The following is a 24,303-nucleotide window of genomic DNA, read 5'->3' on the forward strand; positions in this document are numbered from 1 at the left end:
TGAAGACGATCCTTTATGATGCCAAAAGTATGGTCAAGTCAATCTTGATGTTCAAAAGATAGCGTCGACGAGACATTAACGTTTTTCTTGTTCATGAAAGCATAATTTATTTTGTATTAAAGCTAAAATCCTATAATGAGCAAAATACACGGACTTATTAACATAGACATGAATATTCTTAGAACACGTTTTTTGAAATTATACTGTCAGGTAAAGAAGGGATCTTTCCAGAGGCTCAAAGGACCCACCTAACACACGAAAATAAAATTCTTAATTTACACTCTTTCAGTTTCACATGTATATCAAAATCAGCACAAGGTTGTAGATGCTACATATCAATAAATACACCTAATTGGAGAACAATCCTTGTCAGCCGGAATAGCTCAGTTGGGAGAGCGTTAGACTGAAGATCTAAAGGCCCCCGGTTCAATCCCGGGTTCCGGCACGGAACAATCCGGCGGCTGGCAGGATATTTTTTGCTACTCACCACTTTTGCAAGATAATCCAAAGACAGTTTTTACCATAGAATGAATAGATGTAGCTACATTAATGTCATGCACGTCAGATTTCAGAGACAACTAATACGATATACGAGAGAAGAAAACACACATTTGACAGATGAATGGCGCTGTCTTTCAAATCATGAACTGTCCGTAAATCTAACTTCAAGTTGGTAACGTTGAAGACGATCCTTTATGATGCCAAAAGTATGGTCAAGTCAATCTTGATGTTCAAAAGATAGCGTCGACGAGACATTAACGTTTTTCTTGTTCATGAAAGCATAATTTATTTTGTATTAAAGCTAAAATCCTATAATGAGCAAAATACACGGACTTATTAACATAGACATGAATATTCTTAGAACACGTTTTTTGAAATTATACTGTCAGGTAAAGAAGGGATCTTTCCAGAGGCTCAAAGGACCCACCTAACACACGAAAATAAAATTCTTAATTTACACTCTTTCAGTTTCACATGTATATCAAAATCAGCACAAGGTTGTAGATGCTACATATCAATAAATACACCTAATTGGAGAACAATCCTTGTCAGCCGGAATAGCTCAGTTGGGAGAGCGTTAGACTGAAGATCTAAAGGCCCCCGGTTCAATCCCGGGTTCCGGCACGGAACAATCCGGCGGCTGGCAGGATATTTTTTGCTACTCACCACTTTTGCAAGATAATCCAAAGACAGTTTTTACCATAGAATGAATAGATGTAGCTACATTAATGTCATGCACGTCAGATTTCAGAGACAACTAATACGATATACGAGAGAAGAAAACACACATTTGACAGATGAATGGCGCTGTCTTTCAAATCATGAACTGTCCGTAAATCTAACTTCAAGTTGGTAACGTTGAAGACGATCCTTTATGATGCCAAAAGTATGGTCAAGTCAATCTTGATGTTCAAAAGATAGCGTCGACGAGACATTAACGTTTTTCTTGTTCATGAAAGCATAATTTATTTTGTATTAAAGCTAAAATCCTATAATGAGCAAAATACACGGACTTATTAACATAGACATGAATATTCTTAGAACACGTTTTTTGAAATTATACTGTCAGGTAAAGAAGGGATCTTTCCAGAGGCTCAAAGGACCCACCTAACACACGAAAATAAAATTCTTAATTTACACTCTTTCAGTTTCACATGTATATCAAAATCAGCACAAGGTTGTAGATGCTACATATCAATAAATACACCTAATTGGAGAACAATCCTTGTCAGCCGGAATAGCTCAGTTGGGAGAGCGTTAGACTGAAGATCTAAAGGCCCCCGGTTCAATCCCGGGTTCCGGCACGGAACAATCCGGCGGCTGGCAGGATATTTTTTGCTACTCACCACTTTTGCAAGATAATCCAAAGACAGTTTTTACCATAGAATGAATAGATGTAGCTACATTAATGTCATGCACGTCAGATTTCAGAGACAACTAATACGATATACGAGAGAAGAAAACACACATTTGACAGATGAATGGCGCTGTCTTTCAAATCATGAACTGTCCGTAAATCTAACTTCAAGTTGGTAACGTTGAAGACGATCCTTTATGATGCCAAAAGTATGGTCAAGTCAATCTTGATGTTCAAAAGATAGCGTCGACGAGACATTAACGTTTTTCTTGTTCATGAAAGCATAATTTATTTTGTATTAAAGCTAAAATCCTATAATGAGCAAAATACACGGACTTATTAACATAGACATGAATATTCTTAGAACACGTTTTTTGAAATTATACTGTCAGGTAAAGAAGGGATCTTTCCAGAGGCTCAAAGGACCCACCTAACACACGAAAATAAAATTCTTAATTTACACTCTTTCAGTTTCACATGTATATCAAAATCAGCACAAGGTTGTAGATGCTACATATCAATAAATACACCTAATTGGAGAACAATCCTTGTCAGCCGGAATAGCTCAGTTGGGAGAGCGTTAGACTGAAGATCTAAAGGCCCCCGGTTCAATCCCGGGTTCCGGCACGGAACAATCCGGCGGCTGGCAGGATATTTTTTGCTACTCACCACTTTTGCAAGATAATCCAAAGACAGTTTTTACCATAGAATGAATAGATGTAGCTACATTAATGTCATGCACGTCAGATTTCAGAGACAACTAATACGATATACGAGAGAAGAAAACACACATTTGACAGATGAATGGCGCTGTCTTTCAAATCATGAACTGTCCGTAAATCTAACTTCAAGTTGGTAACGTTGAAGACGATCCTTTATGATGCCAAAAGTATGGTCAAGTCAATCTTGATGTTCAAAAGATAGCGTCGACGAGACATTAACGTTTTTCTTGTTCATGAAAGCATAATTTATTTTGTATTAAAGCTAAAATCCTATAATGAGCAAAATACACGGACTTATTAACATAGACATGAATATTCTTAGAACACGTTTTTTGAAATTATACTGTCAGGTAAAGAAGGGATCTTTCCAGAGGCTCAAAGGACCCACCTAACACACGAAAATAAAATTCTTAATTTACACTCTTTCAGTTTCACATGTATATCAAAATCAGCACAAGGTTGTAGATGCTACATATCAATAAATACACCTAATTGGAGAACAATCCTTGTCAGCCGGAATAGCTCAGTTGGGAGAGCGTTAGACTGAAGATCTAAAGGCCCCCGGTTTAATCCCGGGTTCCGGCACGGAACAATCCGGCGGCTGGCAGGATATTTTTTGCTACTCACCACTTTTGCAAGATAATCCAAAGACAGTTTTTACCATAGAATGAATAGATGTAGCTACATTAATGTCATGCACGTCAGATTTCAGAGACAACTAATACGATATACGAGAGAAGAAAACACACATTTGACAGATGAATGGCGCTGTCTTTCAAATCATGAACTGTCCGTAAATCTAACTTCAAGTTGGTAACGTTGAAGACGATCCTTTATGATGCCAAAAGTATGGTCAAGTCAATCTTGATGTTCAAAAGATAGCGTCGACGAGACATTAACGTTTTTCTTGTTCATGAAAGCATAATTTATTTTGTATTAAAGCTAAAATCCTATAATGAGCAAAATACACGGACTTATTAACATAGACATGAATATTCTTAGAACACGTTTTTTGAAATTATACTGTCAGGTAAAGAAGGGATCTTTCCAGAGGCTCAAAGGACCCACCTAACACACGAAAATAAAATTCTTAATTTACACTCTTTCAGTTTCACATGTATATCAAAATCAGCACAAGGTTGTAGATGCTACATATCAATAAATACACCTAATTGGAGAACAATCCTTGTCAGCCGGAATAGCTCAGTTGGGAGAGCGTTAGACTGAAGATCTAAAGGCCCCCGGTTCAATCCCGGGTTCCGGCACGGAACAATCCGGCGGCTGGCAGGATATTTTTTGCTACTCACCACTTTTGCAAGATAATCCAAAGACAGTTTTTACCATAGAATGAATAGATGTAGCTACATTAATGTCATGCACGTCAGATTTCAGAGACAACTAATACGATATACGAGAGAAGAAAACACACATTTGACAGATGAATGGCGCTGTCTTTCAAATCATGAACTGTCCGTAAATCTAACTTCAAGTTGGTAACGTTGAAGACGATCCTTTATGATGCCAAAAGTATGGTCAAGTCAATCTTGATGTTCAAAAGATAGCGTCGACGAGACATTAACGTTTTTCTTGTTCATGAAAGCATAATTTATTTTGTATTAAAGCTAAAATCCTATAATGAGCAAAATACACGGACTTATTAACATAGACATGAATATTCTTAGAACACGTTTTTTGAAATTATACTGTCAGGTAAAGAAGGGATCTTTCCAGAGGCTCAAAGGACCCACCTAACACACGAAAATAAAATTCTTAATTTACACTCTTTCAGTTTCACATGTATATCAAAATCAGCACAAGGTTGTAGATGCTACATATCAATAAATACACCTAATTGGAGAACAATCCTTGTCAGCCGGAATAGCTCAGTTGGGAGAGCGTTAGACTGAAGATCTAAAGGCCCCCGGTTCAATCCCGGGTTCCGGCACGGAACAATCCGGCGGCTGGCAGGATATTTTTTGCTACTCACCACTTTTGCAAGATAATCCAAAGACAGTTTTTACCATAGAATGAATAGATGTAGCTACATTAATGTCATGCACGTCAGATTTCAGAGACAACTAATACGATATACGAGAGAAGAAAACACACATTTGACAGATGAATGGCGCTGTCTTTCAAATCATGAACTGTCCGTAAATCTAACTTCAAGTTGGTAACGTTGAAGACGATCCTTTATGATGCCAAAAGTATGGTCAAGTCAATCTTGATGTTCAAAAGATAGCGTCGACGAGACATTAACGTTTTTCTTGTTCATGAAAGCATAATTTATTTTGTATTAAAGCTAAAATCCTATAATGAGCAAAATACACGGACTTATTAACATAGACATGAATATTCTTAGAACACGTTTTTTGAAATTATACTGTCAGGTAAAGAAGGGATCTTTCCAGAGGCTCAAAGGACCCACCTAACACACGAAAATAAAATTCTTAATTTACACTCTTTCAGTTTCACATGTATATCAAAATCAGCACAAGGTTGTAGATGCTACATATCAATAAATACACCTAATTGGAGAACAATCCTTGTCAGCCGGAATAGCTCAGTTGGGAGAGCGTTAGACTGAAGATCTAAAGGCCCCCGGTTCAATCCCGGGTTCCGGCACGGAACAATCCGGCGGCTGGCAGGATATTTTTTGCTACTCACCACTTTTGCAAGCTAATCCAAAGACAGTTTTTACCATAGAATGAATAGATGTAGCTACATTAATGTCATGCACGTCAGATTTCAGAGACAACTAATACGATATACGAGAGAAGAAAACACACATTTGACAGATGAATGGCGCTGTCTTTCAAATCATGAACTGTCCGTAAATCTAACTTCAAGTTGGTAACGTTGAAGACGATCCTTTATGATGCCAAAAGTATGGTCAAGTCAATCTTGATGTTCAAAAGATAGCGTCGACGAGACATTAACGTTTTTCTTGTTCATGAAAGCATAATTTATTTTGTATTAAAGCTAAAATCCTATAATGAGCAAAATACACGGACTTATTAACATAGACATGAATATTCTTAGAACACGTTTTTTGAAATTATACTGTCAGGTAAAGAAGGGATCTTTCCAGAGGCTCAAAGGACCCACCTAACACACGAAAATAAAATTCTTAATTTACACTCTTTCAGTTTCACATGTATATCAAAATCAGCACAAGGTTGTAGATGCTACATATCAATAAATACACCTAATTGGAGAACAATCCTTGTCAGCCGGAATAGCTCAGTTGGGAGAGCGTTAGACTGAAGATCTAAAGGCCCCCGGTTCAATCCCGGGTTCCGGCACGGAACAATCCGGCGGCTGGCAGGATATTTTTTGCTACTCACCACTTTTGCAAGATAATCCAAAGACAGTTTTTACCATAGAATGAATAGATGTAGCTACATTAATGTCATGCACGTCAGATTTCAGAGACAACTAATACGATATACGAGAGAAGAAAACACACATTTGACAGATGAATGGCGCTGTCTTTCAAATCATGAACTGTCCGTAAATCTAACTTCAAGTTGGTAACGTTGAAGACGATCCTTTATGATGCCAAAAGTATGGTCAAGTCAATCTTGATGTTCAAAAGATAGCGTCGACGAGACATTAACGTTTTTCTTGTTCATGAAAGCATAATTTATTTTGTAATAAAGCTAAAATCCTATAATGAGCAAAATACACGGACTTATTAACATAGACATGAATATTCTTAGAACACGTTTTTTGAAATTATACTGTCAGGTAAAGAAGGGATCTTTCCAGAGGCTCAAAGGACCCACCTAACACACGAAAATAAAATTCTTAATTTACACTCTTTCAGTTTCACATGTATATCAAAATCAGCACAAGGTTGTAGATGCTACATATCAATAAATACACCTAATTGGAGAACAATCCTTGTCAGCCGGAATAGCTCAGTTGGGAGAGCGTTAGACTGAAGATCTAAAGGCCCCCGGTTCAATCCCGGGTTCCGGCACGGAACAATCCGGCGGCTGGCAGGATATTTTTTGCTACTCACCACTTTTGCAAGATAATCCAAAGACAGTTTTTACCATAGAATGAATAGATGTAGCTACATTAATGTCATGCACGTCAGATTTCAGAGACAACTAATACGATATACGAGAGAAGAAAACACACATTTGACAGATGAATGGCGCTGTCTTTCAAATCATGAACTGTCCGTAAATCTAACTTCAAGTTGGTAACGTTGAAGACGATCCTTTATGATGCCAAAAGTATGGTCAAGTCAATCTTGATGTTCAAAAGATAGCGTCGACGAGACATTAACGTTTTTCTTGTTCATGAAAGCATAATTTATTTTGTATTAAAGCTAAAATCCTATAATGAGCAAAATACACGGACTTATTAACATAGACATGAATATTCTTAGAACACGTTTTTTGAAATTATACTGTCAGGTAAAGAAGGGATCTTTCCAGAGGCTCAAAGGACCCACCTAACACACGAAAATAAAATTCTTAATTTACACTCTTTCAGTTTCACATGTATATCAAAATCAGCACAAGGTTGTAGATGCTACATATCAATAAATACACCTAATTGGAGAACAATCCTTGTCAGCCGGAATAGCTCAGTTGGGAGAGCGTTAGACTGAAGATCTAAAGGCCCCCGGTTCAATCCCGGGTTCCGGCACGGAACAATCCGGCGGCTGGCAGGATATTTTTTGCTACTCACCACTTTTGCAAGATAATCCAAAGACAGTTTTTACCATAGAATGAATAGATGTATCTACATTAATGTCATGCACGTCAGATTTCAGAGACAACTAATACGATATACGAGAGAAGAAAACACACATTTGACAGATGAATGGCGCTGTCTTTCAAATCATGAACTGTCCGTAAATCTAACTTCAAGTTGGTAACGTTGAAGACGATCCTTTATGATGCCAAAAGTATGGTCAAGTCAATCTTGATGTTCAAAAGATAGCGTCGACGAGACATTAACGTTTTTCTTGTTCATGAAAGCATAATTTATTTTGTATTAAAGCTAAAATCCTATAATGAGCAAAATACACGGACTTATTAACATAGACATGAATATTCTTAGAACACGTTTTTTGAAATTATACTGTCAGGTAAAGAAGGGATCTTTCCAGAGGCTCAAAGGACCCACCTAACACACGAAAATAAAATTCTTAATTTACACTCTTTCAGTTTCACATGTATATCAAAATCAGCACAAGGTTGTAGATGCTACATATCAATAAATACACCTAATTGGAGAACAATCCTTGTCAGCCGGAATAGCTCAGTTGGGAGAGCGTTAGACTGAAGATCTAAAGGCCCCCGGTTCAATCCCGGGTTCCGGCACGGAACAATCCGGCGGCTGGCAGGATATTTTTTGCTACTCACCACTTTTGCAAGATAATCCAAAGACAGTTTTTACCATAGAATGAATAGATGTAGCTACATTAATGTCATGCACGTCAGATTTCAGAGACAACTAATACGATATACGAGAGAAGAAAACACACATTTGACAGATGAATGGCGCTGTCTTTCAAATCATGAACTGTCCGTAAATCTAACTTCAAGTTGGTAACGTTGAAGACGATCCTTTATGATGCCAAAAGTATGGTCAAGTCAATCTTGATGTTCAAAAGATAGCGTCGACGAGACATTAACGTTTTTCTTGTTCATGAAAGCATAATTTATTTTGTATTAAAGCTAAAATCCTATAATGAGCAAAATACACGGACTTATTAACATAGACATGAATATTCTTAGAACACGTTTTTTGAAATTATACTGTCAGGTAAAGAAGGGATCTTTCCAGAGGCTCAAAGGACCCACCTAACACACGAAAATAAAATTCTTAATTTACACTCTTTCAGTTTCACATGTATATCAAAATCAGCACAAGGTTGTAGATGCTACATATCACTAAATACACCTAATTGGAGAACAATCCTTGTCAGCCGGAATAGCTCAGTTGGGAGAGCGTTAGACTGAAGATCTAAAGGCCCCCGGTTCAATCCCGGGTTCCGGCACGGAACAATCCGGCGGCTGGCAGGATATTTTTTGCTACTCACCACTTTTGCAAGATAATCCAAAGACAGTTTTTACCATAGAATGAATAGATGTAGCTACATTAATGTCATGCACGTCAGATTTCAGAGACAACTAATACGATATACGAGAGAAGAAAACACACATTTGACAGATGAATGGCGCTGTCTTTCAAATCATGAACTGTCCGTAAATCTAACTTCAAGTTGGTAACGTTGAAGACGATCCTTTATGATGCCAAAAGTATGGTCAAGTCAATCTTGATGTTCAAAAGATAGCGTCGACGAGACATTAACGTTTTTCTTGTTCATGAAAGCATAATTTATTTTGTATTAAAGCTAAAATCCTATAATGAGCAAAATACACGGACTTATTAACATAGACATGAATATTCTTAGAACACGTTTTTTGAAATTATACTGTCAGGTAAAGAAGGGATCTTTCCAGAGGCTCAAAGGACCCACCTAACACACGAAAATAAAATTCTTAATTTACACTCTTTCAGTTTCACATGTATATCAAAATCAGCACAAGGTTGTAGATGCTACATATCAATAAATACACCTAATTGGAGAACAATCCTTGTCAGCCGGAATAGCTCAGTTGGGAGAGCGTTAGACTGAAGATCTAAAGGCCCCCGGTTCAATCCCGGGTTCCGGCACGGAACAATCCGGCGGCTGGCAGGATATTTTTTGCTACTCACCACTTTTGCAAGATAATCCAAAGACAGTTTTTACCATAGAATGAATAGATGTAGCTACATTAATGTCATGCACGTCAGATTTCAGAGACAACTAATACGATATACGAGAGAAGAAAACACACATTTGACAGATGAATGGCGCTGTCTTTCAAATCATGAACTGTCCGTAAATCTAACTTCAAGTTGGTAACGTTGAAGACGATCCTTTATGATGCCAAAAGTATGGTCAAGTCAATCTTGATGTTCAAAAGATAGCGTCGACGAGACATTAACGTTTTTCTTGTTCATGAAAGCATAATTTATTTTGTATTAAAGCTAAAATCCTATAATGAGCAAAATACACGGACTTATTAACATAGACATGAATATTCTTAGAACACGTTTTTTGAAATTATACTGTCAGGTAAAGAAGGGATCTTTCCAGAGGCTCAAAGGACCCACCTAACACACGAAAATAAAATTCTTAATTTACACTCTTTCAGTTTCACATGTATATCAAAATCAGCACAAGGTTGTAGATGCTACATATCACTAAATACACCTAATTGGAGAACAATCCTTGTCAGCCGGAATAGCTCAGTTGGGAGAGCGTTAGACTGAAGATCTAAAGGCCCCCGGTTCAATCCCGGGTTCCGGCACGGAACAATCCGGCGGCTGGCAGGATATTTTTTGCTACTCACCACTTTTGCAAGATAATCCAAAGACAGTTTTTACCATAGAATGAATAGATGTAGCTACATTAATGTCATGCACGTCAGATTTCAGAGACAACTAATACGATATACGAGAGAAGAAAACACACATTTGACAGATGAATGGCGCTGTCTTTCAAATCATGAACTGTCCGTAAATCTAACTTCAAGTTGGTAACGTTGAAGACGATCCTTTATGATGCCAAAAGTATGGTCAAGTCAATCTTGATGTTCAAAAGATAGCGTCGACGAGACATTAACGTTTTTCTTGTTCATGAAAGCATAATTTATTTTGTATTAAAGCTAAAATCCTATAATGAGCAAAATACACGGACTTATTAACATAGACATGAATATTCTTAGAACACGTTTTTTGAAATTATACTGTCAGGTAAAGAAGGGATCTTTCCAGAGGCTCAAAGGACCCACCTAACACACGAAAATAAAATTCTTAATTTACACTCTTTCAGTTTCACATGTATATCAAAATCAGCACAAGGTTGTAGATGCTACATATCAATAAATACACCTAATTGGAGAACAATCCTTGTCAGCCGGAATAGCTCAGTTGGGAGAGCGTTAGACTGAAGATCTAAAGGCCCCCGGTTCAATCCCGGGTTCCGGCACGGAACAATCCGGCGGCTGGCAGGATATTTTTTGCTACTCACCACTTTTGCAAGATAATCCAAAGACAGTTTTTACCATAGAATGAATAGATGTAGCTACATTAATGTCATGCACGTCAGATTTCAGAGACAACTAATACGATATACGAGAGAAGAAAACACACATTTGACAGATGAATGGCGCTGTCTTTCAAATCATGAACTGTCCGTAAATCTAACTTCAAGTTGGTAACGTTGAAGACGATCCTTTATGATGCCAAAAGTATGGTCAAGTCAATCTTGATGTTCAAAAGATAGCGTCGACGAGACATTAACGTTTTTCTTGTTCATGAAAGCATAATTTATTTTGTATTAAAGCTAAAATCCTATAATGAGCAAAATACACGGACTTATTAACATAGACATGAATATTCTTAGAACACGTTTTTTGAAATTATACTGTCAGGTAAAGAAGGGATCTTTCCAGAGGCTCAAAGGACCCACCTAACACACGAAAATAAAATTCTTAATTTACACTCTTTCAGTTTCACATGTATATCAAAATCAGCACAAGGTTGTAGATGCTACATATCAATAAATACACCTAATTGGAGAACAATCCTTGTCAGCCGGAATAGCTCAGTTGGGAGAGCGTTAGACTGAAGATCTAAAGGCCCCCGGTTCAATCCCGGGTTCCGGCACGGAACAATCCGGCGGCTGGCAGGATATTTTTTGCTACTCACCACTTTTGCAAGATAATCCAAAGACAGTTTTTACCATAGAATGAATAGATGTAGCTACATTAATGTCATGCACGTCAGATTTCAGAGACAACTAATACGATATACGAGAGAAGAAAACACACATTTGACAGATGAATGGCGCTGTCTTTCAAATCATGAACTGTCCGTAAATCTAACTTCAAGTTGGTAACGTTGAAGACGATCCTTTATGATGCCAAAAGTATGGTCAAGTCAATCTTGATGTTCAAAAGATAGCGTCGACGAGACATTAACGTTTTTCTTGTTCATGAAAGCATAATTTATTTTGTATTAAAGCTAAAATCCTATAATGAGCAAAATACACGGACTTATTAACATAGACATGAATATTCTTAGAACACGTTTTTTGAAATTATACTGTCAGGTAAAGAAGGGATCTTTCCAGAGGCTCAAAGGACCCACCTAACACACGAAAATAAAATTCTTAATTTACACTCTTTCAGTTTCACATGTATATCAAAATCAGCACAAGGTTGTAGATGCTACATATCAATAAATACACCTAATTGGAGAACAATCCTTGTCAGCCGGAATAGCTCAGTTGGGAGAGCGTTAGACTGAAGATCTAAAGGCCCCCGGTTCAATCCCGGGTTCCGGCACGGAACAATCCGGCGGCTGGCAGGATATTTTTTGCTACTCACCACTTTTGCAAGATAATCCAAAGACAGTTTTTACCATAGAATGAATAGATGTAGCTACATTAATGTCATGCACGTCAGATTTCAGAGACAACTAATACGATATACGAGAGAAGAAAACACACATTTGACAGATGAATGGCGCTGTCTTTCAAATCATGAACTGTCCGTAAATCTAACTTCAAGTTGGTAACGTTGAAGACGATCCTTTATGATGCCAAAAGTATGGTCAAGTCAATCTTGATGTTCAAAAGATAGCGTCGACGAGACATTAACGTTTTTCTTGTTCATGAAAGCATAATTTATTTTGTATTAAAGCTAAAATCCTATAATGAGCAAAATACACGGACTTATTAACATAGACATGAATATTCTTAGAACACGTTTTTTGAAATTATACTGTCAGGTAAAGAAGGGATCTTTCCAGAGGCTCAAAGGACCCACCTAACACACGAAAATAAAATTCTTAATTTACACTCTTTCAGTTTCACATGTATATCAAAATCAGCACAAGGTTGTAGATGCTACATATCAATAAATACACCTAATTGGAGAACAATCCTTGTCAGCCGGAATAGCTCAGTTGGGAGAGCGTTAGACTGAAGATCTAAAGGCCCCCGGTTCAATCCCGGGTTCCGGCACGGAACAATCCGGCGGCTGGCAGGATATTTTTTGCTACTCACCACTTTTGCAAGATAATCCAAAGACAGTTTTTACCATAGAATGAATAGATGTAGCTACATTAATGTCATGCACGTCAGATTTCAGAGACAACTAATACGATATACGAGAGAAGAAAACACACATTTGACAGATGAATGGCGCTGTCTTTCAAATCATGAACTGTCCGTAAATCTAACTTCAAGTTGGTAACGTTGAAGACGATCCTTTATGATGCCAAAAGTATGGTCAAGTCAATCTTGATGTTCAAAAGATAGCGTCGACGAGACATTAACGTTTTTCTTGTTCATGAAAGCATAATTTATTTTGTATTAAAGCTAAAATCCTATAATGAGCAAAATACACGGACTTATTAACATAGACATGAATATTCTTAGAACACGTTTTTTGAAATTATACTGTCAGGTAAAGAAGGGATCTTTCCAGAGGCTCAAAGGACCCACCTAACACACGAAAATAAAATTCTTAATTTACACTCTTTCAGTTTCACATGTATATCAAAATCAGCACAAGGTTGTAGATGCTACATATCAATAAATACACCTAATTGGAGAACAATCCTTGTCAGCCGGAATAGCTCAGTTGGGAGAGCGTTAGACTGAAGATCTAAAGGCCCCCGGTTCAATCCCGGGTTCCGGCACGGAACAATCCGGCGGCTGGCAGGATATTTTTTGCTACTCACCACTTTTGCAAGATAATCCAAAGACAGTTTTTACCATAGAATGAATAGATGTAGCTACATTAATGTCATGCACGTCAGATTTCAGAGACAACTAATACGATATACGAGAGAAGAAAACACACATTTGACAGATGAATGGCGCTGTCTTTCAAATCATGAACTGTCCGTAAATCTAACTTCAAGTTGGTAACGTTGAAGACGATCCTTTATGATGCCAAAAGTATGGTCAAGTCAATCTTGATGTTCAAAAGATAGCGTCGACGAGACATTAACGTTTTTCTTGTTCATGAAAGCATAATTTATTTTGTATTAAAGCTAAAATCCTATAATGAGCAAAATACACGGACTTATTAACATAGACATGAATATTCTTAGAACACGTTTTTTGAAATTATACTGTCAGGTAAAGAAGGGATCTTTCCAGAGGCTCAAAGGACCCACCTAACACACGAAAATAAAATTCTTAATTTACACTCTTTCAGTTTCACATGTATATCAAAATCAGCACAAGGTTGTAGATGCTACATATCACTAAATACACCTAATTGGAGAACAATCCTTGTCAGCCGGAATAGCTCAGTTGGGAGAGCGTTAGACTGAAGATCTAAAGGCCCCCGGTTCAATCCCGGGTTCCGGCACGGAACAATCCGGCGGCTGGCAGGATATTTTTTGCTACTCACCACTTTTGCAAGATAATCCAAAGACAGTTTTTACCATAGAATGAATAGATGTAGCTACATTAATGTCATGCACGTCAGATTTCAGAGACAACTAATACGATATACGAGAGAAGAAAACACACATTTGACAGATGAATGGCGCTGTCTTTCAAATCATGAACTGTCCGTAAATCTAACTTCAAGTTGGTAACGTTGAAGACGATCCTTTATGATGCCAAAAGTATGGTCAAGTCAATCTTGATGTTCAAAAGATAGCGTCGACGAGACATTAACGTTTTTCTTGTTCATGAAAGCATAATTTATTTTGTATTAAAGCTAAAATCCTATAATGAGCAAAATACACGGACTTATTAACATAGACATGAATATTCTTAGAACACGTTTTTTGAAATTATACTGTCAGGTAAAGAAGGGATCTTTCCAGAGGCTCAAAGGACCCACCTAACACACGAAAATAAAATTCTTAATTTACACTCTTTCAGTTTCACATGTATATCAAAATCAGCACAAGGTTGTAGATGCTACATATCAATAAATACACCTAATTGGAGAACAATCCTTGTCAGCCGGAATAGCTCAGTTGGGAGAGCGTTAGACTGAAGATCTAAAGGCCCCCGGTTCAATCCCGGGTTCCGGCACGGAACAATCCGGCGGCTGGCAGGATATTTTTTGCTACTCACCACTTTTGCAAGATAATCCAAAGACAGTTTTTACCATAGAATGAATAGATGTAGCTACATTAATGTCATGCACGTCAGATTTCAGAGACAACTAATACGATATACGAGAGAAGAAAACACACATTTGACAGATGAATGGCGCTGTCTTTCAAATCATGAACTGTCCGTAAATCTAACTTCAAGTTGGTAACGTTGAAGACGATCCTTTATGATGCCAAAAGTATGGTCAAGTCAATCTTGATGTTCAAAAGATAGCGTCGACGAGACATTAACGTTTTTCTTGTTCATGAAAGCATAATTTATTTTGTATTAAAGCTAAAATCCTATAATGAGCAAAATACACGGACTTATTAACATAGACATGAATATTCTTAGAACACGTTTTTTGAAATTATACTGTCAGGTAAAGAAGGGATCTTTCCAGAGGCTCAAAGGACCCACCTAACACACGAAAATAAAATTCTTAATTTACACTCTTTCAGTTTCACATGTATATCAAAATCAGCACAAGGTTGTAGATGCTACATATCAATAAATACACCTAATTGGAGAACAATCCTTGTCAGCCGGAATAGCTCAGTTGGGAGAGCGTTAGACTGAAGATCTAAAGGCCCCCGGTTCAATCCCGGGTTCCGGCACGGAACAATCCGGCGGCTGGCAGGATATTTTTTGCTACTCACCACTTTTGCAAGATAATCCAAAGACAGTTTTTACCATAGAATGAATAGATGTAGCTACATTAATGTCATGCACGTCAGATTTCAGAGACAACTAATACGATATACGAGAGAAGAAAACACACATTTGACAGATGAATGGCGCTGTCTTTCAAATCATGAACTGTCCGTAAATCTAACTTCAAGTTGGTAACGTTGAAGACGATCCTTTATGATGCCAAAAGTATGGTCAAGTCAATCTTGATGTTCAAAAGATAGCGTCGACGAGACATTAACGTTTTTCTTGTTCATGAAAGCATAATTTATTTTGTATTAAAGCTAAAATCCTATAATGAGCAAAATACACGGACTTATTAACATAGACATGAATATTCTTAGAACACGTTTTTTGAAATTATACTGTCAGGTAAAGAAGGGATCTTTCCAGAGGCTCAAAGGACCCACCTAACACACGAAAATAAAATTCTTAATTTACACTCTTTCAGTTTCACATGTATATCAAAATCAGCACAAGGTTGTAGATGCTACATATCAATAAATACACCTAATTGGAGAACAATCCTTGTCAGCCGGAATAGCTCAGTTGGGAGAGCGTTAGACTGAAGATCTAAAGGCCCCCGGTTCAATCCCGGGTTCCGGCACGGAACAATCCGGCGGCTGGCAGGATATTTTTTGCTACTCACCACTTTTGCAAGATAATCCAAAGACAGTTTTTACCATAGAATGAATAGATGTAGCTACATTAATGTCATGCACGTCAGATTTCAGAGACAACTAATACGATATACGAGAGAAGAAAACACACATTTGACAGATGAATGGCGCTGTCTTTCAAATCATGAACTGTCCGTAAATCTAACTTCAAGTTGGTAACGTTGAAGACGATCCTTTATGATGCCAAAAGTATGGTCAAGTCAATCTTGATGTTCAAAAGATAGCGTCGACGAGACATTAACGTTTTTCTTGTTCATGAAAGCATAATTTATTTTGTATTAAAGCTAAAATCCTATAATGAGCAAAATACACGGACTTATTAACATAGACATGAATATTCTTAGAACACGTTTTTTGAAATTATACTGTCAGGTAAAGAAGGGATCTTTCCAGAGGCTCAAAGGACCCACCTAACACACGAAAATAAAATTCTTAATTTACACTCTTTCAGTTTCACATGTATATCAAAATCAGCACAAGGTTGTAGATGCTACATATCAATAAATACACCTAATTGGAGAACAATCCTTGTCAGCCGGAATAGCTCAGTTGGGAGAGCGTTAGACTGAAGATCTAAAGGCCCCCGGTTCAATCCCGGGTTCCGGCACGGAACAATCCGGCGGCTGGCAGGATATTTTTTGCTACTCACCACTTTTGCAAGATAATCCAAAGACAGTTTTTACCATAGAATGAATAGATGTAGCTACATTAATGTCATGCACGTCAGATTTCAGAGACAACTAATACGATATACGAGAGAAGAAAACACACATTTGACAGATGAATGGCGCTGTCTTTCAAATCATGAACTGTCCGTAAATCTAACTTCAAGTTGGTAACGTTGAAGACGATCCTTTATGATGCCAAAAGTATGGTCAAGTCAATCTTGATGTTCAAAAGATAGCGTCGACGAGACATTAACGTTTTTCTTGTTCATGAAAGCATAATTTATTTTGTATTAAAGCTAAAATCCTATAATGAGCAAAATACACGGACTTATTAACATAGACATGAATATTCTTAGAACACGTTTTTTGAAATTATACTGTCAGGTAAAGAAGGGATCTTTCCAGAGGCTCAAAGGACCCACCTAACACACGAAAATAAAATTCTTAATTTACACTCTTTCAGTTTCACATGTATATCAAAATCAGCACAAGGTTGTAGATGCTACATATCAATAAATACACCTAATTGGAGAACAATCCTTGTCAGCCGGAATAGCTCAGTTGGGAGAGCGTTAGACTGAAGATCTAAAGGCCCCCGGTTCAATCCCGGGTTCCGGCACGGAACAATCCGGCGGCTGGCAGGATATTTTTTGCTACTCACCACTTTTGCAAGATAATCCAAAGACAGTTTTTACCATAGAATGAATAGATGTAGCTACATTAATGTCATGCACGTCAGATTTCAGAGACAACTAATACGATATACGAGAGAAGAAAACACACATTTGACAGATGAATGGCGCTGTCTTTCAAATCATGAACTGTCCGTAAATCTAACTTCAAGTTGGTAACGTTGAAGACGATCCTTTATGATGCCAAAAGTATGGTCAAGTCAATCTTGATGTTCAAAAGATAGCGTCGACGAGACATTAACGTTTTTCTTGTTCATGAAAGCATAATTTATTTTGTATTAAAGCTAAAATCCTATAATGAGCAAAATACACGGACTTATTAACATAGACATGAATATTCTTAGAACACGTTTTTTGAAATTATACTGTCAGGTAAAGAAGGGATCTTTCCAGAGGCTCAAAGGACCCACCTAACACACGAAAATAAAATTCTTAATTTACACTCTTTCAGTTTCACATGTATATCAAAATCAGCACAAGGTTGTAGATGCTACATATCAATAAATACACCTAATTGGAGAACAATCCTTGTCAGCCGGAATAGCTCAGTTGGGAGAGCGTTAGACTGAAGATCTAAAGGCCCCCGGTTCAATCCCGGGTTCCGGCACGGAACAATCCGGCGGCTGGCAGGATATTTTTTGCTACTCACCACTTTTGCAAGATAATCCAAAGACAGTTTTTACCATAGAATGAATAGATGTAGCTACATTAATGTCATGCACGTCAGATTTCAGAGACAACTAATACGATATACGAGAGAAGAAAACACACATTTGACAGATGAATGGCGCTGTCTTTCAAATCATGAACTGTCCGTAAATCTAACTTCAAGTTGGTAACGTTGAAGACGATCCTTTATGATGCCAAAAGTATGGTCAAGTCAATCTTGATGTTCAAAAGATAGCGTCGACGAGACATTAACGTTTTTCTTGTTCATGAAAGCATAATTTATTTTGTATTAAAGCTAAAATCCTATAATGAGCAAAATACACGGACTTATTAACAATAACATAGACATGAATATTCTTAGAACACGTTTTTTGAAATTATACTGTCAGGTAAAGAAGGGATCTTTCCAGAGGCTCAAAGGACCCACCTAACACACGAAAATAAAATTCTTAATTTACACTCTTTCAGTTTCACATGTATATCAAAATCAGCACAAGGTTGTAGATGCTACATATCAATAAATACACCTAATTGGAGAACAATCCTTGTCAGCCGGAATAGCTCAGTTGGGAGAGCGTTAGACTGAAGATCTAAAGGCCCCCGGTTCAATCCCGGGTTCCGGCACGGAACAATCCGGCGGCTGGCAGGATATTTTTTGCTACTCACCACTTTTGCAAGATAATCCAAAGACAGTTTTTACCATAGAATGAATAGATGTAGCTACATTAATGTCATGCACGTCAGATTTCAGAGACAACTAATACGATATACGAGAGAAGAAAACACACATTTGACAGATGAATGGCGCTGTCTTTCAAATCATGAACTGTCCGTAAATCTAACTTCAAGTTGGTAACGTTGAAGACGATCCTTTATGATGCCAAAAGTATGGTCAAGTCAATCTTGATGTTCAAAAGATAGCGTCGACGAGACATTAACGTTTTTCTTGTTCATGAAAGCATAATTTATTTTGTATTAAAGCTAAAATCCTATAATGAGCAAAATACACGGACTTATTAACAATAACATAGACATGAATATTCTTAGAACACGTTTTTTGAAATTATACTGTCAGGTAAAGAAGGGATCTTTCCAGAGGCTCAAAGGACCCACCTAACACACGAAAATAAAATTCTTAATTTACACTCTTTCAGTTTCACATGTATATCAAAATCAGCACAAGGTTGTAGATGCTACATATCAATAAATACACCTAATTGGAGAACAATCCTTGTCAGCCGGAATAGCTCAGTTGGGAGAGCGTTAGACTGAAGATCTAAAGGCCCCCGGTTCAATCCCGGGTTCCGGCACGGAACAATCCGGCGGCTGGCAGGATATTTTTTGCTACTCACCACTTTTGCAAGATAATCCAAAGACAGTTTTTACCATAGAATGAATAGATGTAGCTACATTAATGTCATGCACGTCAGATTTCAGAGACAACTAATACGATATACGAGAGAAGAAAACACACATTTGACAGATGAATGGCGCTGTCTTTCAAATCATGAACTGTCCGTAAATCTAACTTCAAGTTGGTAACGTTGAAGACGATCCTTTATGATGCCAAAAGTATGGTCAAGTCAATCTTGATGTTCAAAAGATAGCGTCGACGAGACATTAACGTTTTTCTTGTTCATGAAAGCATAATTTATTTTGTATTAAAGCTAAAATCCTATAATGAGCAAAATACACGGACTTATTAACATAGACATGAATATTCTTAGAACACGTTTTTTGAAATTATACTGTCAGGTAAAGAAGGGATCTGTCCAGAGGCTCAAAGGACCCACCTAACACACGAAAATAAAATTCTTAATTTACACTCTTTCAGTTTCACATGTATATCAAAATCAGCACAAGGTTGTAGATGCTACATATCAATAAATACACCTAATTGGAGAACAATCCTTGTCAGCCGGAATAGCTCAGTTGGGAGAGCGTTAGACTGAAGATCTAAAGGCCCCCGGTTCAATCCCGGGTTCCGGCACGGAACAATCCGGCGGCTGGCAGGATATTTTTTGCTACTCACCACTTTTGCAAGATAATCCAAAGACAGTTTTTACCATAGAATGAATAGATGTAGCTACATTAATGTCATGCACGTCAGATTTCAGAGACAACTAATACGATATACGAGAGAAGAAAACACACATTTGACAGATGAATGGCGCTGTCTTTCAAATCATGAACTGTCCGTAAATCTAACTTCAAGTTGGTAACGTTGAAGACGATCCTTTATGATGCCAAAAGTATGGTCAAGTCAATCTTGATGTTCAAAAGATAGCGTCGACGAGACATTAACGTTTTTCTTGTTCATGAAAGCATAATTTATTTTGTATTAAAGCTAAAATCCTATAATGAGCAAAATACACGGACTTATTAACATAGACATGAATATTCTTAGAACACGTTTTTTGAAATTATACTGTCAGGTAAAGAAGGGATCTTTCCAGAGGCTCAAAGGACCCACCTAACACACGAAAATAAAATTCTTAATTTACACTCTTTCAGTTTCACATGTATATCAAAATCAGCACAAGGTTGTAGATGCTACATATCAATAAATACACCTAATTGGAGAACAATCCTTGTCAGCCGGAATAGCTCAGTTGGGAGAGCGTTAGACTGAAGATCTAAAGGCCCCCGGTTCAATCCCGGGTTCCGGCACGGAACAATCCGGCGGCTGGCAGGATATTTTTTGCTACTCACCACTTTTGCAAGATAATCCAAAGACAGTTTTTACCATAGAATGAATAGATGTAGCTACATTAATGTCATGCACGTCAGATTTCAGAGACAACTAATACGATATACGAGAGAAGAAAACACACATTTGACAGATGAATGGCGCTGTCTTTCAAATCATGAACTGTCCGTAAATCTAACTTCAAGTTGGTAACGTTGAAGACGATCCTTTATGATGCCAAAAGTATGGTCAAGTCAATCTTGATGTTCAAAAGATAGCGTCGACGAGACATTAACGTTTTTCTTGTTCATGAAAGCATAATTTATTTTGTATTAAAGCTAAAATCCTATAATGAGCAAAATACACGGACTTATTAACAATAACATAGACATGAATATTCTTAGAACACGTTTTTTGAAATTATACTGTCAGGTAAAGAAGGGATCTTTCCAGAGGCTCAAAGGACCCACCTAACACACGAAAATAAAATTCTTAATTTACACTCTTTCAGTTTCACATGTATATCAAAATCAGCACAAGGTTGTAGATGCTACATATCAATAAATACACCTAATTGGAGAACAATCCTTGTCAGCCGGAATAGCTCAGTTGGGAGAGCGTTAGACTGAAGATCTAAAGGCCCCCGGTTCAATCCCGGGTTCCGGCACGGAACAATCCGGCGGCTGGCAGGATATTTTTTGCTACTCACCACTTTTGCAAGATAATCCAAAGACAGTTTTTACCATAGAATGAATAGATGTAGCTACATTAATGTCATGCACGTCAGATTTCAGAGACAACTAATACGATATACGAGAGAAGAAAACACACATTTGACAGATGAATGGCGCTGTCTTTCAAATCATGAACTGTCCGTAAATCTAACTTCAAGTTGGTAACGTTGAAGACGATCCTTTATGATGCCAAAAGTATGGTCAAGTCAATCTTGATGTTCAAAAGATAGCGTCGACGAGACATTAACGTTTTTCTTGTTCATGAAAGCATAATTTATTTTGTATTAAAGCTAAAATCCTATAATGAGCAAAATACACGGACTTATTAACAATAACATAGACATGAATATTCTTAGAACACGTTTTTTGAAATTATACTGTCAGGTAAAGAAGGGATCTTTCCAGAGGCTCAAAGGACCCACCTAACACACGAAAATAAAATTCTTAATTTACACTCTTTCAGTTTCACATGTATATCAAAATCAGCACAAGGTTGTAGATGCTACATATCAATAAATACACCTAATTGGAGAACAATCCTTGTCAGCCGGAATAGCTCAGTTGGGAGAGCGTTAGACTGAAGATCTAAAGGCCCCCGGTTCAATCCCGGGTTCCGGCACGGAACAATCCGGCGGCTGGCAGGATATTTTTTGCTACTCACCACTTTTGCAAGATAATCCAAAGACAGTTTTTACCATAGAATGAATAGATGTAGCTACATTAATGTCATGCACGTCAGATTTCAGAGACAACTAATACGATATACGAGAGAAGAAAACACACATTTGACAGATGAATGGCGCTGTCTTTCAAATCATGAACTGTCCGTAAATCTAACTTCAAGTTGGTAACGTTGAAGACGATCCTTTATGATGCCAAAAGTATGGTCAAGTCAATCTTGATGTTCAAAAGATAGCGTCGACGAGACATTAACGTTTTTCTTGTTCATGAAAGCATAATTTATTTTGTATTAAAGCTAAAATCCTATAATGAGCAAAATACACGGACTTATTAACATAGACATGAATATTCTTAGAACACGTTTTTTGAAATTATACTGTCAGGTAAAGAAGGGATCTGTCCAGAGGCTCAAAGGACCCACCTAACACACGAAAATAAAATTCTTAATTTACACTCTTTCAGTTTCACATGTATATCAAAATCAGCACAAGGTTGTAGATGCTACATATCAATAAATACACCTAATTGGAGAACAATCCTTGTCAGCCGGAATAGCTCAGTTGGGAGAGCGTTAGACTGAAGATCTAAAGGCCCCCGGTTCAATCCCGGGTTCCGGCACGGAACAATCCGGCGGCTGGCAGGATATTTTTTGCTACTCACCACTTTTGCAAGATAATCCAAAGACAGTTTTTACCATAGAATGAATAGATGTAGCTACATTAATGTCATGCACGTCAGATTTCAGAGACAACTAATACGATATACGAGAGAAGAAAACACACATTTGACAGATGAATGGCGCTGTCTTTCAAATCATGAACTGTCCGTAAATCTAACTTCAAGTTGGTAACGTTGAAGACGATCCTTTATGATGCCAAAAGTATGGTCAAGTCAATCTTGATGTTCAAAAGATAGCGTCGACGAGACATTAACGTTTTTCTTGTTCATGAAAGCATAATTTATTTTGTATTAAAGCTAAAATCCTATAATGAGCAAAATACACGGACTTATTAACATAGACATGAATATTCTTAGAACACGTTTTTTGAAATTATACTGTCAGGTAAAGAAGGGATCTGTCCAGAGGCTCAAAGGACCCACCTAACACACGAAAATAAAATTCTTAATTTACACTCTTTCAGTTTCACATGTATATCAAAATCAGCACAAGGTTGTAGATGCTACATATCAATAAATACACCTAATTGGAGAACAATCCTTGTCAGCCGGAATAGCTCAGTTGGGAGAGCGTTAGACTGAAGATCTAAAGGCCCCCGGTTCAATCCCGGGTTCCGGCACGGAACAATCCGGCGGCTGGCAGGATATTTTTTGCTACTCACCACTTTTGCAAGATAATCCAAAGACAGTTTTTACCATAGAATGAATAGATGTAGCTACATTAATGTCATGCACGTCAGATTTCAGAGACAACTAATACGATATACGAGAGAAGAAAACACACATTTGACAGATGAATGGCGCTGTCTTTCAAATCATGAACTGTCCGTAAATCTAACTTCAAGTTGGTAACGTTGAAGACGATCCTTTATGATGCCAAAAGTATGGTCAAGTCAATCTTGATGTTCAAAAGATAGCGTCGACGAGACATTAACGTTTTTCTTGTTCATGAAAGCATAATTTATTTTGTATTAAAGCTAAAATCCTATAATGAGCAAAATACACGGACTTATTAACATAGACATGAATATTCTTAGAACACGTTTTTTGAAATTATACTGTCAGGTAAAGAAGGGATCTTTCCAGAGGCTCAAAGGACCCACCTAACACACGAAAATAAAATTCTTAATTTACACTCTTTCAGTTTCACATGTATATCAAAATCAGCACAAGGTTGTAGATGCTACATATCAATAAATACACCTAATTGGAGAACAATCCTTGTCAGCCGGAATAGCTCAGTTGGGAGAGCGTTAGACTGAAGATCTAAAGGCCCCCGGTTCAATCCCGGGTTCCGGCACGGAACAATCCGGCGGCTGGCAGGATATTTTTTG

General features: G+C 37.5%; 35 non-coding genes across 35 annotated transcripts; all 35 read left to right on the forward strand.

Moving 5' to 3' along the window:
* The first annotated feature begins 372 nt into the window (after positions 1 to 372).
* Trnaf-gaa (transfer RNA phenylalanine (anticodon GAA)) lies at positions 373 to 445 on the forward strand. Its single transcript has one exon. It is a non-coding gene; the product is annotated as a tRNA-Phe (tRNA).
* A 607-nt stretch (positions 446 to 1,052) lies between these two features.
* Positions 1,053 to 1,125, forward strand: Trnaf-gaa (transfer RNA phenylalanine (anticodon GAA)). Its single transcript has one exon. It is a non-coding gene; the product is annotated as a tRNA-Phe (tRNA).
* A 607-nt stretch (positions 1,126 to 1,732) lies between these two features.
* Trnaf-gaa (transfer RNA phenylalanine (anticodon GAA)) lies at positions 1,733 to 1,805 on the forward strand. Its single transcript has one exon. It is a non-coding gene; the product is annotated as a tRNA-Phe (tRNA).
* A 607-nt stretch (positions 1,806 to 2,412) lies between these two features.
* Positions 2,413 to 2,485, forward strand: Trnaf-gaa (transfer RNA phenylalanine (anticodon GAA)). Its single transcript has one exon. It is a non-coding gene; the product is annotated as a tRNA-Phe (tRNA).
* Positions 2,486 to 3,772: 1,287 nt separating this feature from the next.
* On the forward strand, positions 3,773 to 3,845 carry Trnaf-gaa (transfer RNA phenylalanine (anticodon GAA)). The gene has a single exon. It is a non-coding gene; the product is annotated as a tRNA-Phe (tRNA).
* Positions 3,846 to 4,452: 607 nt separating this feature from the next.
* Trnaf-gaa (transfer RNA phenylalanine (anticodon GAA)) lies at positions 4,453 to 4,525 on the forward strand. The gene has a single exon. It is a non-coding gene; the product is annotated as a tRNA-Phe (tRNA).
* A 607-nt stretch (positions 4,526 to 5,132) lies between these two features.
* On the forward strand, positions 5,133 to 5,205 carry Trnaf-gaa (transfer RNA phenylalanine (anticodon GAA)). Its single transcript has one exon. It is a non-coding gene; the product is annotated as a tRNA-Phe (tRNA).
* A 607-nt stretch (positions 5,206 to 5,812) lies between these two features.
* On the forward strand, positions 5,813 to 5,885 carry Trnaf-gaa (transfer RNA phenylalanine (anticodon GAA)). Its single transcript has one exon. It is a non-coding gene; the product is annotated as a tRNA-Phe (tRNA).
* Positions 5,886 to 6,492: 607 nt separating this feature from the next.
* Positions 6,493 to 6,565, forward strand: Trnaf-gaa (transfer RNA phenylalanine (anticodon GAA)). Its single transcript has one exon. It is a non-coding gene; the product is annotated as a tRNA-Phe (tRNA).
* A 607-nt stretch (positions 6,566 to 7,172) lies between these two features.
* On the forward strand, positions 7,173 to 7,245 carry Trnaf-gaa (transfer RNA phenylalanine (anticodon GAA)). Its single transcript has one exon. It is a non-coding gene; the product is annotated as a tRNA-Phe (tRNA).
* Positions 7,246 to 7,852: 607 nt separating this feature from the next.
* Trnaf-gaa (transfer RNA phenylalanine (anticodon GAA)) lies at positions 7,853 to 7,925 on the forward strand. Its single transcript has one exon. It is a non-coding gene; the product is annotated as a tRNA-Phe (tRNA).
* Positions 7,926 to 8,532: 607 nt separating this feature from the next.
* Trnaf-gaa (transfer RNA phenylalanine (anticodon GAA)) lies at positions 8,533 to 8,605 on the forward strand. The gene has a single exon. It is a non-coding gene; the product is annotated as a tRNA-Phe (tRNA).
* A 607-nt stretch (positions 8,606 to 9,212) lies between these two features.
* Positions 9,213 to 9,285, forward strand: Trnaf-gaa (transfer RNA phenylalanine (anticodon GAA)). The gene has a single exon. It is a non-coding gene; the product is annotated as a tRNA-Phe (tRNA).
* A 607-nt stretch (positions 9,286 to 9,892) lies between these two features.
* On the forward strand, positions 9,893 to 9,965 carry Trnaf-gaa (transfer RNA phenylalanine (anticodon GAA)). Its single transcript has one exon. It is a non-coding gene; the product is annotated as a tRNA-Phe (tRNA).
* Positions 9,966 to 10,572: 607 nt separating this feature from the next.
* Positions 10,573 to 10,645, forward strand: Trnaf-gaa (transfer RNA phenylalanine (anticodon GAA)). Its single transcript has one exon. It is a non-coding gene; the product is annotated as a tRNA-Phe (tRNA).
* Positions 10,646 to 11,252: 607 nt separating this feature from the next.
* Trnaf-gaa (transfer RNA phenylalanine (anticodon GAA)) lies at positions 11,253 to 11,325 on the forward strand. The gene has a single exon. It is a non-coding gene; the product is annotated as a tRNA-Phe (tRNA).
* Positions 11,326 to 11,932: 607 nt separating this feature from the next.
* Trnaf-gaa (transfer RNA phenylalanine (anticodon GAA)) lies at positions 11,933 to 12,005 on the forward strand. The gene has a single exon. It is a non-coding gene; the product is annotated as a tRNA-Phe (tRNA).
* Positions 12,006 to 12,612: 607 nt separating this feature from the next.
* On the forward strand, positions 12,613 to 12,685 carry Trnaf-gaa (transfer RNA phenylalanine (anticodon GAA)). The gene has a single exon. It is a non-coding gene; the product is annotated as a tRNA-Phe (tRNA).
* A 607-nt stretch (positions 12,686 to 13,292) lies between these two features.
* Positions 13,293 to 13,365, forward strand: Trnaf-gaa (transfer RNA phenylalanine (anticodon GAA)). Its single transcript has one exon. It is a non-coding gene; the product is annotated as a tRNA-Phe (tRNA).
* Positions 13,366 to 13,972: 607 nt separating this feature from the next.
* Trnaf-gaa (transfer RNA phenylalanine (anticodon GAA)) lies at positions 13,973 to 14,045 on the forward strand. The gene has a single exon. It is a non-coding gene; the product is annotated as a tRNA-Phe (tRNA).
* Positions 14,046 to 14,652: 607 nt separating this feature from the next.
* On the forward strand, positions 14,653 to 14,725 carry Trnaf-gaa (transfer RNA phenylalanine (anticodon GAA)). The gene has a single exon. It is a non-coding gene; the product is annotated as a tRNA-Phe (tRNA).
* A 607-nt stretch (positions 14,726 to 15,332) lies between these two features.
* Positions 15,333 to 15,405, forward strand: Trnaf-gaa (transfer RNA phenylalanine (anticodon GAA)). The gene has a single exon. It is a non-coding gene; the product is annotated as a tRNA-Phe (tRNA).
* A 607-nt stretch (positions 15,406 to 16,012) lies between these two features.
* Trnaf-gaa (transfer RNA phenylalanine (anticodon GAA)) lies at positions 16,013 to 16,085 on the forward strand. Its single transcript has one exon. It is a non-coding gene; the product is annotated as a tRNA-Phe (tRNA).
* Positions 16,086 to 16,692: 607 nt separating this feature from the next.
* Trnaf-gaa (transfer RNA phenylalanine (anticodon GAA)) lies at positions 16,693 to 16,765 on the forward strand. The gene has a single exon. It is a non-coding gene; the product is annotated as a tRNA-Phe (tRNA).
* A 607-nt stretch (positions 16,766 to 17,372) lies between these two features.
* Trnaf-gaa (transfer RNA phenylalanine (anticodon GAA)) lies at positions 17,373 to 17,445 on the forward strand. Its single transcript has one exon. It is a non-coding gene; the product is annotated as a tRNA-Phe (tRNA).
* A 607-nt stretch (positions 17,446 to 18,052) lies between these two features.
* Trnaf-gaa (transfer RNA phenylalanine (anticodon GAA)) lies at positions 18,053 to 18,125 on the forward strand. Its single transcript has one exon. It is a non-coding gene; the product is annotated as a tRNA-Phe (tRNA).
* Positions 18,126 to 18,738: 613 nt separating this feature from the next.
* Positions 18,739 to 18,811, forward strand: Trnaf-gaa (transfer RNA phenylalanine (anticodon GAA)). Its single transcript has one exon. It is a non-coding gene; the product is annotated as a tRNA-Phe (tRNA).
* Positions 18,812 to 19,424: 613 nt separating this feature from the next.
* On the forward strand, positions 19,425 to 19,497 carry Trnaf-gaa (transfer RNA phenylalanine (anticodon GAA)). Its single transcript has one exon. It is a non-coding gene; the product is annotated as a tRNA-Phe (tRNA).
* A 607-nt stretch (positions 19,498 to 20,104) lies between these two features.
* Positions 20,105 to 20,177, forward strand: Trnaf-gaa (transfer RNA phenylalanine (anticodon GAA)). Its single transcript has one exon. It is a non-coding gene; the product is annotated as a tRNA-Phe (tRNA).
* Positions 20,178 to 20,784: 607 nt separating this feature from the next.
* Trnaf-gaa (transfer RNA phenylalanine (anticodon GAA)) lies at positions 20,785 to 20,857 on the forward strand. Its single transcript has one exon. It is a non-coding gene; the product is annotated as a tRNA-Phe (tRNA).
* A 613-nt stretch (positions 20,858 to 21,470) lies between these two features.
* On the forward strand, positions 21,471 to 21,543 carry Trnaf-gaa (transfer RNA phenylalanine (anticodon GAA)). Its single transcript has one exon. It is a non-coding gene; the product is annotated as a tRNA-Phe (tRNA).
* Positions 21,544 to 22,156: 613 nt separating this feature from the next.
* Trnaf-gaa (transfer RNA phenylalanine (anticodon GAA)) lies at positions 22,157 to 22,229 on the forward strand. The gene has a single exon. It is a non-coding gene; the product is annotated as a tRNA-Phe (tRNA).
* A 607-nt stretch (positions 22,230 to 22,836) lies between these two features.
* Trnaf-gaa (transfer RNA phenylalanine (anticodon GAA)) lies at positions 22,837 to 22,909 on the forward strand. The gene has a single exon. It is a non-coding gene; the product is annotated as a tRNA-Phe (tRNA).
* Positions 22,910 to 23,516: 607 nt separating this feature from the next.
* On the forward strand, positions 23,517 to 23,589 carry Trnaf-gaa (transfer RNA phenylalanine (anticodon GAA)). Its single transcript has one exon. It is a non-coding gene; the product is annotated as a tRNA-Phe (tRNA).
* A 607-nt stretch (positions 23,590 to 24,196) lies between these two features.
* Positions 24,197 to 24,269, forward strand: Trnaf-gaa (transfer RNA phenylalanine (anticodon GAA)). Its single transcript has one exon. It is a non-coding gene; the product is annotated as a tRNA-Phe (tRNA).
* Positions 24,270 to 24,303: the final 34 nt, after the last annotated feature.

This window comes from Mytilus californianus, unplaced genomic scaffold, assembly GCF_021869535.1.
Source record: "Mytilus californianus isolate M0D057914Y unplaced genomic scaffold, xbMytCali1.0.p SCAF_14, whole genome shotgun sequence".
In the NCBI taxonomy this organism is placed as follows: domain Eukaryota; kingdom Metazoa; phylum Mollusca; class Bivalvia; order Mytilida; family Mytilidae; genus Mytilus; species Mytilus californianus.